Source organism: Salvelinus fontinalis, chromosome 28 (genome assembly GCF_029448725.1).
Source record: "Salvelinus fontinalis isolate EN_2023a chromosome 28, ASM2944872v1, whole genome shotgun sequence".
NCBI lineage: Eukaryota > Metazoa > Chordata > Actinopteri > Salmoniformes > Salmonidae > Salvelinus > Salvelinus fontinalis.
The window spans coordinates 5,316,001-5,328,961 of record NC_074692.1 but is presented as its reverse complement, the minus strand read 5'-3'; the positions used below and the strand labels follow the sequence as shown (position 1 = coordinate 5,328,961).

The window sequence follows — 12,961 nt, the reverse complement described above, 5'->3', positions numbered from 1 at the left end:
GTAAGTCTATGGAAGGGGGTGAGAACCATTTGCCTCTTATGGATAAAGCACTAAATAAACTTCAGTTAGTGCTAAACACGGCTGCTAGAATCTTGACTAGAACAAAAACAAATTGTCATATTAGTGCTAGCCTCTACACTAGCTTCCTGTTAAGGCTAGGGCTGATTTCAAGGTTTTACTTCTAATCTACAGTACAAAGTACTTTCTGGAGGACCGAATTTTAAAATCTTGTGGAATTAGAGTATGATAGCTAAGGAGATGGAGAAAACACCTGTCTCCGGATTACATCTTCAAACTAAGGGCAACCATGGCATCCGTGAGCGGGTGAAGCGTCCATCCATGAGGTATACGGGTAAGATAGTCTAGTTATCCACATTTTCAGATTTGACATGCTTCTAATTTTGACAGAAAGTTTTTTTCCTTTCAAGTTGTCACTGCGACAACTGTTGATAGACGTAGCTGGTAAATTCACTCTGGATATCTCCTCCAATTTCAGACCACTCTTGTTTGAGTGTTCAAGACAGCAGAATAACTGACAAATTTACCAACGCTCAACACCCATTGAATATGGGCCGGTGTCAGTAAACATTGTCAGAAAAGCGTAAACTGTTGCCAGCAGCAAAGTTGCAATCACTAATGCTCTGGATAACATAAAAACAGCCTAACCAGCTCTGCTAGGGCGAGTAAAATGGTCAGTGAACTGTTCCCTCATCTGTGTCTGTAAAAAGCTAGCAACTAGCCAATGTTAGCTTAGCTTGGGTGCTTGATTGCTGTTGTTAGGACAGAATGCTCAGATCAACCCTTAAAGAGATGGGTGGGGCTAAAGATAAGAAGGGGTGAACGATGTTGATTGGGTGTAGACAAAGAGGAGCTCTCCATTTTCTCAAAGGTGAGGTTACAAGTTTATCAACTTTCAAAGCAGAATTGCTGTCACGTTCCTGACCTGTTTTCCATTGTTTTTGTATGTGTTTAGTTGGTCAGGGCGTGAGTTGGGGTGGGCATTCTATGTTATGTGTTTCTATGTTGGGTTTAATGTGTTGCCTGATGTGGTTCTCAATTAGAGGCAGGTGTTTGACGTTTCCTCTGATTGAGAACCATATTTAGGTAGGCTGTTCTCACTGTTTGTTGGTGGGTGATTGTCTTCCGTGTTTGTGTTCGTCACCACACGGGACTGTTTCGTTTGTTAATCTGTTCCTGTTCGTGCGTTCTTCGTGTTATGTAAGTTCGTTTGTTCAGGTCTGTTGACTTCGTTTATTGTTTTGTAGTTTGTTCAAGTGCATTTTCGTTTTCGTTATTATTATTAAAATTCATTATGTCTACATACAACGCTGCATTTTGGTCCGACCCAGCCGTTACAATTGCTTTCCCATTGTTCTTCGAATGCAGTATTTGATATACAATTTTGTAGCTATGTGTCTCTGCTTTTATCTAATGTAAAAAACACAATTCCAAATTTGCCAAATAACATTTACATTTACATTTACATTTAAGCCATTTAGCAGACGCTCTTATCCAGAGCGACTTACAAGTACATACATTCATACTTTTTTTGTACTGGCCCCCCGTGGGAATCGAACCCACAACCCTGGCGTTGCAAGCGCCATGCTCTACCAACTGAGCCACACGGGGCCCGTGTCAAGGCAGTCGGTCACATTTGGTCCTGCCGTACATACCTACATGTATGCTACGGTCACAAGACGCAGGCCTCCTTATTGTCCCTAGAATTTATAAGCAAACAGCTGGAGGCAGGACTTTTTTATCCTATAGAGCTCCATTGTTATGGAATTCGCAGATTCGGTCTCGACCTTTAAATCTTTACTGAAGACTCATCTCTTCAGTAGGTCCTATGATTGAGTGTAGTCTGGCCCAGGGGTGCGAAGGTGAACGGCTCCCCTCTCTCTACTCAGGGCTGAGTCACTGGCTTACTAGCGCTCCTCCATGACGTCCCTAGGAAGGGTGCGTCACTTGAGTGGGTTGAGTCACTGTCGTGATCTTCCTGTCCGGTTTTGCACTACCTTGGGCTTGTGAGGTGGAGGAGATCTTTCTGGGCTATACTCAGCCTTGTCTCAGGGTAGTAAGTTGGTGGTCTGTTGATATCCCTCTAGTGGTGTGGGGGCTGTGCTCCGGCAAAGTGGGTGGGGTTGTATCCTGCCTGTGTCTGTGGGTATCGTCGAACGGGGCCACAGTGCCTACCCCCCCCGTCCCCCCCCCCCCCGTCCCGTCCCGTCCCGTCCCGTCTCAGTCTCCAATATCTATGCTGCAATAGTCTATATGCCGGGGGGCTAGGTCAGTCTGTTATATCTGGTGTAATTCTCCTGTCTTATCTGGTGTCCTGTGAATTTAAATATGCTCCCTTTAACTTCTTATGGCTGGGGGCAGTATTGAGTAGCTTGGATGAATAAGGTGCCCAGAGTAAACTGCCTGCTACTCAGGCCCAGTTGCTAATATATGCATATCATTAGTATATTTGGATAGAAAACACTCTGAAGTTTCTAAAACTGTTTGAATGATGTCTGTGAGTATAACATAACTCATATGGCAGGCAAAAACCTGAAAAAAATCCTACCAGGAAGTGGGAAATCTGAGGTTTGTAGTTTTTCAACTATCTAATATACAGTGGGATATTGGTCATATTGCACTTCCTAAGGCTTCCACTAGATGTCAACAGTCTTTAGAACCTTGTTTGATGCTTCTACTGTGAGGGAGGGGGGAATGAGGGCTCTTTGAGTCAGGGCTCTGGCAGAGTGCCATGAGCTGCGCGTTCACATGAGAGAGATAGCTTGCGTTCCATTGCATTTCTGAAGACAAAGGAATTCTCCGGTTGGAAGATTTATGTTAAAAACATCCTAAAGATTGATTCTATACTTCGTTTGACATGTTTCTACGAACTGTAATAGGACTTTTCGTCTGAACTTTTGCATGGACTTGCCCGCGTCGTGAGTTTGGATTGTGTACTGAAAGCGCGAACAAAAAGGAGGTATTTGGACATAAATGATGGACTTTATGGAACAAATCAAAAATGTATTGTGGAACTGGGATTCCTGGGAGTGCATTCTGATGAAGATCATCAAAGGTAAGTGAATATTTATAATGCTATTCTGACATCTGTTGACTCCACAACATGGCGGATATCTTCATGGCTTGTTTGGGCGCTGAGCGCTGTACTCAGATTATAGCATGGTGTGCTTTTTCTTCTGCAAAAGCTAATGGGGATCCAAATAAAAATTGTTCATGCAACAGCAGCATGATCAAATTAAGATACGGCATCTGTAATGATACTACTCCATAGTTGTAAAATATAAAGTATTTGTCATTTAGCAGAAACGTTGATCGAAAGCGACTTCCATTCATGCGTGTATACATTGTTACATATGGGCGGCCCCAGGAATCTAATCCAGAACCATGGCATTGCTAGTGCCATGCTCTACCAACTTAACCATACAGGACCATAGATGTGGAAAAAGAGACAATGTTTGTTATAGTGAATCCATTCAAAAAACACACTGATATCAACAAGAGTCTTTGAACACTGCCTTGAGTTTGTGCTGATTTGATGACTTAAACCCCAGTGCCATTAAATATGCCTTCTATGTGTTAAATGGGGTTTGAATGGATGATATCTACGAAAACAAGCAATGGCAAGACAGCTTGTAGAAGATTAAAGACTCCTGCCTCCGTGCACAATTACATGTCTGCTATGACTTCTATAATGAAAAAAAAAGACCAAGGATCTTTCAAATGCAAATGCCTCTCATAGCAAGACAAAGAAAATGATGAGGGTTTGTTCAGTAAAGGTGATATTTCTTTCTTCCTCTCCCGGCAATTTCCCATTTATGAATACCTTGTTAGGCTCCTATTAGAGTGCATAGTGTGGTTCAGATCTCACACTGGGACCGCTGCCATGTGTTCTCATCTCTCTGTCTGTCTGCCTGCCTGCCTGCCCAGACCCGTTTTAATTTAAATTGTATGGAACAAGCTGTGCCTTTTCCCAATGCCTAGACGGAGCCTCAAAGACAAAAGAGAATTAGCCTGTGGATGATGTGGCCCACTTTTTGACACTTTTTTCTCCATTTTGTTCTCTCAGTAATGCTAGAAGTATAGGGACACTACTGATTGTGCTCATATAGTGTTTCACTAACCCACGCTACTAGGAACCCTTGAGGCATTGATCATATTTGATCATTTGAAAACCTCTGGAGATGGTCATATAGAGTGACCTAGGCTCTCTGATCATTTGTTAATGATCTCTGAGTGATACGTACGGTGGCAATGTAGTGGTTCAGAGGAACCGATATTGATTTATGTTTGCCCTAGAAAAACAGAGGGAGTTGTCGAACACTTTAAATTACATACCTTTCTAGGCCATCTGCTGCTTAATATGAATTATATCTACTATCATAGATGTACTAACTTGTTTAATATAGTGTAATCTCTATCCCTCTCTCGCTCTCTCTCTCTCTCTGTTTCCTGTATTCCTGCAATGCAATAGTTTGAAATTACTGTTGCATAATTTCTCTCACTTACCATACTTTTTCCTTTGCTGTGTGAGTGTCAGAACAACAGAACGCTGTGTTGTTGTTTACACACCAAGCAGTAATTAACAGAATTGCTAAGTGTTGGTAGCTGGCGCCGAACCATACATTTGTTCTCTGATACGTTTCCGCTGAGTGAATTCAGGACAGCTTGGCCAGAGTCAGAACAGTGAGGTGTTCAGCACTGTCTTTGAAGTATGAGCATGCTCAAAACAGCCTCCCATAGGAACATCCAATACAATACCCCTCTGTGCTTGCACCTCCTATTTCACACACCCTTCCCAATGCCCTGCTTTGAACACCATTGTGACAGTTGTGATTTGTGTACATGCCTTTTTGATTCCGATTTGACCCATGAGATTGCCTGTGTACCAGCGTCATAAGACAACAATACATATTTACAGTACAGTCTGAACTGTATCTTATTTATATTCTACGCACGCACAATGTATCTTGGGGCAGATTTTTGTATCTGAAATAGCTCTCTCTCTCATTGGTCAATGTGTGTTGTTGTGAGAAGTTTCTTCCAAATAACAGCTCACATTTTGTTTTTCCACAAAGTGTGTAGCATGTGGATAATAGCCTTGCCATCTCAGATGAGGAACATCTATTAAAACTTCAGCTGAGCCATTTTAGAGGTTAATTAATGGGGATTGTGCTGCCTTGAAAGCAAAGTTTAACTATAGCTGTTATTGGCAGCGAGGTATGGCAATCTCTTTCTTATTGGTTGGTCTAATAACTAATTTACCACCTAGTGATCTCACCAGGCAGACCAAAATAGGGTGCAATTTCATGCAGGCTTTTCAAACAGCTCTTGCAGTAAAAAGTTATCATAATTTTCACAATTTGACAGTACTCTTCCAACCTTATAGTGCCAGTGTATTCGGAAAGTATTCAGACCCCTCAACGTTTTCCACATTTTGTTACGTTACATACTTATTCTAAAATTAATTAAGTAAAAATGTTTCCTCATCAATTTACACACAATACCCCATAATGCCAAAGCGAAAATAGGTTGTAAGAAATGTTTGAACATTTATTTATATTTTTAAACAGAAATACCTTATTTACATAAGTATTCAGACCCTTTGCTATGTGACTCGACATTGAGCTCAGGTGCATCCTGTTTTCATTGATAATCCTTGAGATGTTTCTACAACTTGATTGGGTCCACTGTCACGCCCTGGCCTTAGTATTTTTGTTTTCTTTATTATTTTTGTTAGGTCAGGGTGTGACATGGGGAATGTTTTTGTTTTGTTGGTTTTGGGTGTTGTTTATGGTAAAGGGGTTGTTGTATAGTATATGGGTTTGTGTGGAGTACATGTTTCTAGTGTTGTCTATGTATGTGTAGTTGTCTAGGAGAGTCTATGGTTACCTGAATGAGTTCCCAATTAGAGACAGCTGATTTCGGTTGTCTCTGATTGGGAGCCTTATTTAGGGTAGCCATAGGCTCTCATTGGTTGTGGGTAATTGTCTATGTAGAACGTTTGTAGCCTGTATGTATGTGCACAACGTTTGTAGCTTCACGGTCGTTTTGTTATTTTTGTTTCGTGTTTATTGTTTGTCATCTTTTAAAATAAAAGAAGATGGCTTATTTTCCAACTGCTGCATTTTGGTCCGTCAATCCGCCACACGATCGTGACATCCACCTGTAGTAAATTCAATTGATTAGACATTATTTGGAAAGGCACACACCTGTGCCTTTTCCTAAAGCAACACCTTATGCAACAAAGCCTCTCCCGTATTTGACCAAGATAGGTTGTGTATATGTATTGATTTGTAGGCTACGTGTATGTAGTTATTTCCTTGAGGTGTTCTTGTCTATTCATGTTCTGTATTATGTCATGTTTCAGGTTTTGTGTAGAACCCAGGAAGAGTAGCTGCTGCTTTTGAAAAAGCTAATGGGGATCCTAATAAAATGCCAAATACCAAATACAAGGTCCCACAGTTGACAGTGCATGTCAGAGCAAAAACCAAGCCATGAGGTCAAAGGAATTCTGTAGAGTCTGTCGAGCTCCGAGACAAGATTGTGTCAAGGCATGGATCTGGGGAAGGGTACCAAAACATTTCTGCAGCATTGAAGGTCCACAAGAACACAGTGGCCTCCATCATTCTTAAATGGAAGAAGTTTGGAACCACCAAGACTCTTCCTAGAGCTAGCTGCCCGGCCAAACTGAGCAATTGGGGGAGAAGGGCCTTGGTCAGGGAGGTGATCAAGAACCCGATGGTCACTCTGACAGAGTTCCAGGATTCCTCTGTGGCGATCGGAGAGCCTTCCAGAACGACAACCATCTCTGCAGCACTCCACCAATCAGCCTTTATGTTAGCGTGGCCAGACAGAAGCCACTCCTCAGTAAAAAGCACATGACAGCCCACGTGGAGTTTGCCAAAAAGGCACCTAAAGGGCTCTCAAACCATGAGAAACAAGATTCGCTAGTCTGATGAAACCAAGATTGAACTCTTTGGCCTGAATGCCAAGCGTCACATTTGGAGGAAACATGGCACCATCCCTATGGTGAAGCATGGTGGTGGCAACATCATGCTGTGGGCATGTTTTTCAGTCGCAGGGACTGGGGGACTAGTCAGGAGCGGGGGAAGATGAACAGAGCAAAGTACAGAGAGATCCTTGATGAAAACCTGCTCCAGAGCGCTCAGGACCTCAGACAGGGGAGAAGGTTCACCTTCCAACAGGTCAACGACTCTAAGCACACAGCCAAGGCAATGCAGGAGTGGTTTTGGGACAAGTCTGAATGTCCTTGAGTGGCCCAGCCAGAGCCCGGACTTGAACCCCATTGAACATCTCTGGGGAGACCTGAAAATAGCTTTGCAGCAACGCTCCCTATTCAACTTGACAGAACTTGAGAGGATCCGCAGAGAAGAATGGGAGAAACTCCCCAAATACAGGTGTGCCAAGCTTGTAGCATCATACCCAAGAAGACTCAAAGGCTGTAATTGCTGCCTAGTCTGAATAGTTATGTAAATGTGATATTTCCTTTGAAAATTTGTAATACATTTGCAAAAATCTGTTATTATGGGGTAATGGGGAAAAAACGATTTCATCCATTTTAGAATAAGGCTGTAACGTAACACACTGTGTTAAGTGGTTAAGTTAAGTAGTCTGAATACTTTCCGAATGCACTGTGCACTGAACAAAAATGTAACCTCAACATGAAAACTGTGGGTCACATTTTTCATGAGCTGAAATAAAAGATACCAGAAAAGTTCCATAATCAGAAAAATCTTATTTCTCTAAAATGTTGTGCACAAATGTTTACATCCCAGTTAATGAGGATTTCTCTTTTGCCAAGATCATCCATCCACCTGACAGTTGTGGCATATCAAGAAGGTGCACCTTCTACTGGGGACAATAAATTGCCACTCTAAAATGTGCAGTTTTGTTAGACAACACAATGCCACAGATGTGTCAAGTTTTGGCATGCTGACTGCAGGACTGTCCACAAGAGCTGTAGAAAGATAATTGCATGTTCATTTCTCGACCATAAGTCGCCACCAACATCGTTTTCAAGAATTTGGCAGTACGTCCGACTGGCCTCACAACCGCAGACCACATGTATGGCGTTGTGTGGGCGAGCGGTTTGCTGACGTCAACATTGTGAACTGAGTGCCCCATGGTGGTGGCGGGGTTATGGTATGGGCAGGCATAAGCTAAGGACAACAAACACAATTGTATTTTATTGATTGCAAATTGAATACACAGGGATACCGTGACGAGATCCTGAGGCCAATTGCCGTGCCATTCATCCGCCGCCATCACATCATGTTTCAGCATGATAATGCACGGGCCCCGTGTCACAAGGATCTGTACACAATTCCTGGAAGCTGAAAATGTCCCAGTTCATTCATGGTCTGCATACTCACCAGACATGTTACCTATTGAGCAGGTTTGGAATGCTCTGGATCAACGTGTATGACAGCATGTTCTAGTTCCCGCCAATATCCAACTTCTCACAGCCATTGAAGAGGAGTGGGACAACATTCCACAGGCCACAATCAACATCCTGATCAACTCTATGCTAAGGAGATGTGTTGTGCTGCGTGATGAAAATGGTGGTCATACCAGATACTGACTGGTTTTCTGATCCACGCCCCTAGCTTTTTTTAAGGTATTCCCAGTCATGTGAAATCCACAGATTAGGGCCTGATGAATTTATTTCATTGTCTGATTTCCTTATATGTACTGTAACTCAGTAAAATATATATATTTTTTGTTCAATATATATAAAACCCAGAAAAATCACATTTTTGACTCCACTGGGCCTTTAAATTTGATAAATTATAAAGCATGTTCGTGTTTCAAAGCTTGGCAGTTTTCACATCTTGGTAATATATCATTCTGCCATGCTGTGGCTTCCCAGCTGTTATAGCCTCGTTTGGCCCAGGGCAGATCCTTTTTGACCGGCTGCCTGTCATCCCATCGCTTTCTGATATCTCTAGCTGACTGATTTTGAGGATGTAGTGATGATGTTTCCAGATGAGCTGATGAGCTGTGTTCTGACCCATACTGAGTATAACTGGCAGAAACACCCGGGGATACGTTCAGACAGACTCAGTGAACAAGTCCAGCGATTCCTTGGAGTTCTTCTAATCTAGCTCCACATCCTGCCAAACAACAGAGTGAGCAGAGTGAGCACTGACTAGAGTAATGGTTCATTTGAGTTCTGCTACAGTATTGCACTATTTTTAGCATGATGGTACTACTTTACGAAGTAGAATAAATTGGTTTTGTTTTATTTCACAAAATCCCCAAAAGGAATGAAATTGAATGATGAAAATTGTATAGGTTGTTGAACGAGAACAGAGATAATTTAAAACATTTAACAGCCTGCAAGGACTTTCCTGGACTTCATAGGGTTAAATATAAGTTGAATTATTCACACTATCGGTCTAGATGACGTGTAGTTTAGGGGAAACGATGGCAATTTAAATCAACGATGCGTCCTACCGGCTGAGCTCACCACTCCTTTCTAGACGATTTGCCGTTTCACTAAATGTAATGGCCAGTACATTATCCAACCGAGAGACTGGAATCAGGAGACATTTGAATAGTTTCCTGAACTATAGCTGTGTCCGGGGGCAGACTGGGACCAAAATCATCCCTGACATTTCTAACACACATGCCCATTTTCTTCCATGAGGCCCCCACACCAGCCAATTATTTTCCTTGAGGCCACCATTATTAACCAGATAATGATAATTTGGGGAAAAGATCCTAAGTTAGACATGCCCACTAGGCTAATAATTGACCAGCACATCTGGCATTTGACTGAAATGCCAGATGTTCAGTCCGCATCTGGCTGTGTCCCCATTTCAAAATAATCTTGTTCTAACCTAGCCCAATAATGGACTAAAGGAGCCTAACGTTAATCCTTATAGTCCAAGGAGCTTACATGTTCTGTTTAAAGGGGAATTTGTTCTAACCATGAATCGATTCTCAATTGCTGTACGGTTCTAGATACATAAATACCTCTACTTTTATATGGCATTAAAATAATTTCACAAGTGCAAAATACACACTTACTGTACACTATTTTAACAGGTTTTAACACAGTTGCAGCCGACAGTATTTTTGTGACAACAATTTGTGGCATCTGTCTTCCGTTTACACACAGGTGCTTGGAGATGCAGATAGCGAATTAGCACAGACAGTCAACTCAGTTTTCTGTCTGTTTTCCGTTAACAAGCGCTGTAACATCAAAATATGGCTTTGTGGGAACCCTAACCCTATAAAAGGTGTGTAGAAATGTTACCTTTTTTGTGTGAAAATGATTTCTCACTGCTATGAAATATACGTTCCTTATGTTTCCAAAAGCGCATCGCTAGCGCTAATTTTTAGAGCTAGCATCGGGGCTCTTATCAAAACTCTCCTGTTCAGAAGATTCTATCGTCAATAGGCGCTGAAGCAGTCAGCGTCTATCCATTGGGTAGTTCTAATCATGCAATGGCCACGTTTTTAATGAACACTTGAATAGATGCAGCATTTTCTCATTCCGAAAAGACACCATTTGCTTTTGTGGAGCCTTGTTAACATCTCCACCCAGAAGTGATGAGCTGCACAATGAATCAAGCAACGGCGTCCATTGAAAAAATGGGAAGTAGAGGGAACCAAGATGCTTTAATCAACACAGCATGACATGCTATTAATTATAGTCTGGCCTTTGGCTTGGCGAGCCTGCTCTTTGAACCTGAGGTGCAAATAAACCCATTTCTTTGTTGACAGTGCAGCGCTCCACACAGATATATAAATCAGGAAAGCTTATCATTTATTCAATGGCTTCTGCTGTCTTTTACTGAATACATTTTCTCTCCGTGATCTGTAGGCCTACTGTCTGCTGGCTTGGGGGGGGGGGGGGGGGGTTGAAGAGTAATATAATAAGGGATCTTAATACCTCAGGACTATTGCTCAGGACTCAAACATCTGTATTGAGTTTTGTTTCAAATGCGTACATTGGCCGGACAGTAATCTCCCGTGGACAGATTCTGCGGAAAGGGTTCTACGTGGAACCCAAAAAGGTTCTACCTGGAACCAAAAAAGGTTCCCCTATGGGGACAGCCGAACGAACCCTTTTAAGTTCTAGATAGCACCTTTTTTTTTCTGAGAGTGCACCATATTGCTTATACCTTACAGATCTGCAAACACGGAAGGGTAAGAGACAAGGGAAAGGGATAGGGTGCGATTTATCACTGGTGTGAGTGCAGGAAGAGGTGGGGCTAGTCAGAGGAAGTTGTGGTGTGATGTGCAACCTTCATGTCCTCCATGTCCACCTATATGGTATTAAGTAAGACCTCACTCAGGAGACCATCTGTCTGACTCACCAGCTATCGGACATTTGGGAACAAACATACCTGGCACCCACCCGGGTGCTTACCCACACATACACAGCATGTTCAGTCACAAATAGCATCATCCTGGCCAAGTCCCTCAAAGAGCAACCTTTTGATGTATTCCCATAAGCACTGCCTCTGGATTACACTACATTATTTAGCCTCAAGCCTGTGTTGTGGAATATTGTTATTTTACGCACTCTCTGAAACATATCATAACCATTACCAACTCCTCTTGTGTTGTGTAGACTGTAGACTGAGAAAGGGTAGTTGGGTTTCCTCCGAGAACGATCCAGGGAGTGTGATCAAACAGTTCCTCTGCACGCAGGTGGTGGTAGTAGTGGATAGATTGGGAGTGTTCCCCATCTGTCATTGGTCAGACTGCCAATGAGGAGTGTATAAGCCTCGGACTCATGACGAGGTGACATAGTCATGTATGGCTACCATTCGTTTGGTGTGTGTGTGTGTGTGTGTGTGTGTGTGTGTGTGTGTGTGTGTGTGTGTGTGTGTGTGTGTGTGTGTGTGTGTGTGTGTGTGTGTGTGTGCCTGTGTAGAGGGAGGAGCAAGATGATGTTCAGATGAGCTCACTGAAAAAGCACAGTGAAGCAATATTGCAGTAACAGTACTAAATCCATAATGTTTTCCTACTCTAACCCCTGTTGACAACATGGCTCCTTAAACAAGGTTCCACACTGTAGGGTCTACATTTGATAACAGCCAGAGTAGACGTGTGCTCAAGGTCGACTGAAACGTAATTCAGTCTTCTTCAAGTGTGGCTCACAGTGAGATCCAGTCTGATTATTACTGTACAGCTACTCCAGCATGCTCTGCTGTAGATTGAGCTGTCACTGTTCTCGGTGTTAATGCTTCCCACTCATTTATTATAAAATACAGCAGGGTTTCCAGACAAGCCAACTGCCAGGGTTCATTAATATTTACCTGCAAGACCTTCGACTTAATAAATAAGAAATATGAGTAGGCCATATTGCCTCCTGCTAACACTTAGGGGTATTTATAGTGTACCGCCATGGCACGTATGGCAGGGTTATTTTCAAAGATGGGGAAAAAATGTGATTAAATATTAATTTAGATCTCGATGGTTGTCACGTATTCTCCCTCTCCGGCCTCTAGGTCATCAGGCTGCTGATTATCCCGCACACCTGTCACCATCGTCAAGCGCACCAGCGTGCGCCGACCTGGACTCCATCACCTCCTTGATTATCTTCCCTATATCTGTCTCTCCCCTTGGTTCTTTCCTCAGGTGTTATTGACTCTGTTTCATGTCGGTGCGTTGTTTGTGTTTCGTGTTAATTGTTATTTTTATTAAAACACTCACTCCCTGTACTTGCTTCCCGACTCTCGTCGCACTCGTTACACTGGCATGATCATCCCAATGGGGGATTGATTCCATAGGTGAGCAATGAAAGTGTTTTTTTAGTTTTTTAACTATCCAAGTCCAGTGTCTAGTGTTAGGAGGCTGTAGTGTGTCGTGGGGGTGTTGGGTAGTGTGTGTGTGTGTGTGGGGGGGGGGGGGGGGGGGGGGGGGTTGGGTTGTGAAATTAATTTACTGTTTCACATTAAAGAAC

The 12,961-nt window shown here is 42.7% G+C and overlaps 1 non-coding gene across 1 annotated transcript; it reads right to left on the bottom strand.

Moving 5' to 3' along the window:
- Window positions 1-1,555: 1,555 nt before the first annotated feature.
- trnaa-ugc (transfer RNA alanine (anticodon UGC)) lies at window positions 1,556-1,631 on the bottom strand. Its single transcript has one exon. It is a non-coding gene; the product is annotated as a tRNA-Ala (tRNA).
- Window positions 1,632-12,961: the final 11,330 nt, after the last annotated feature.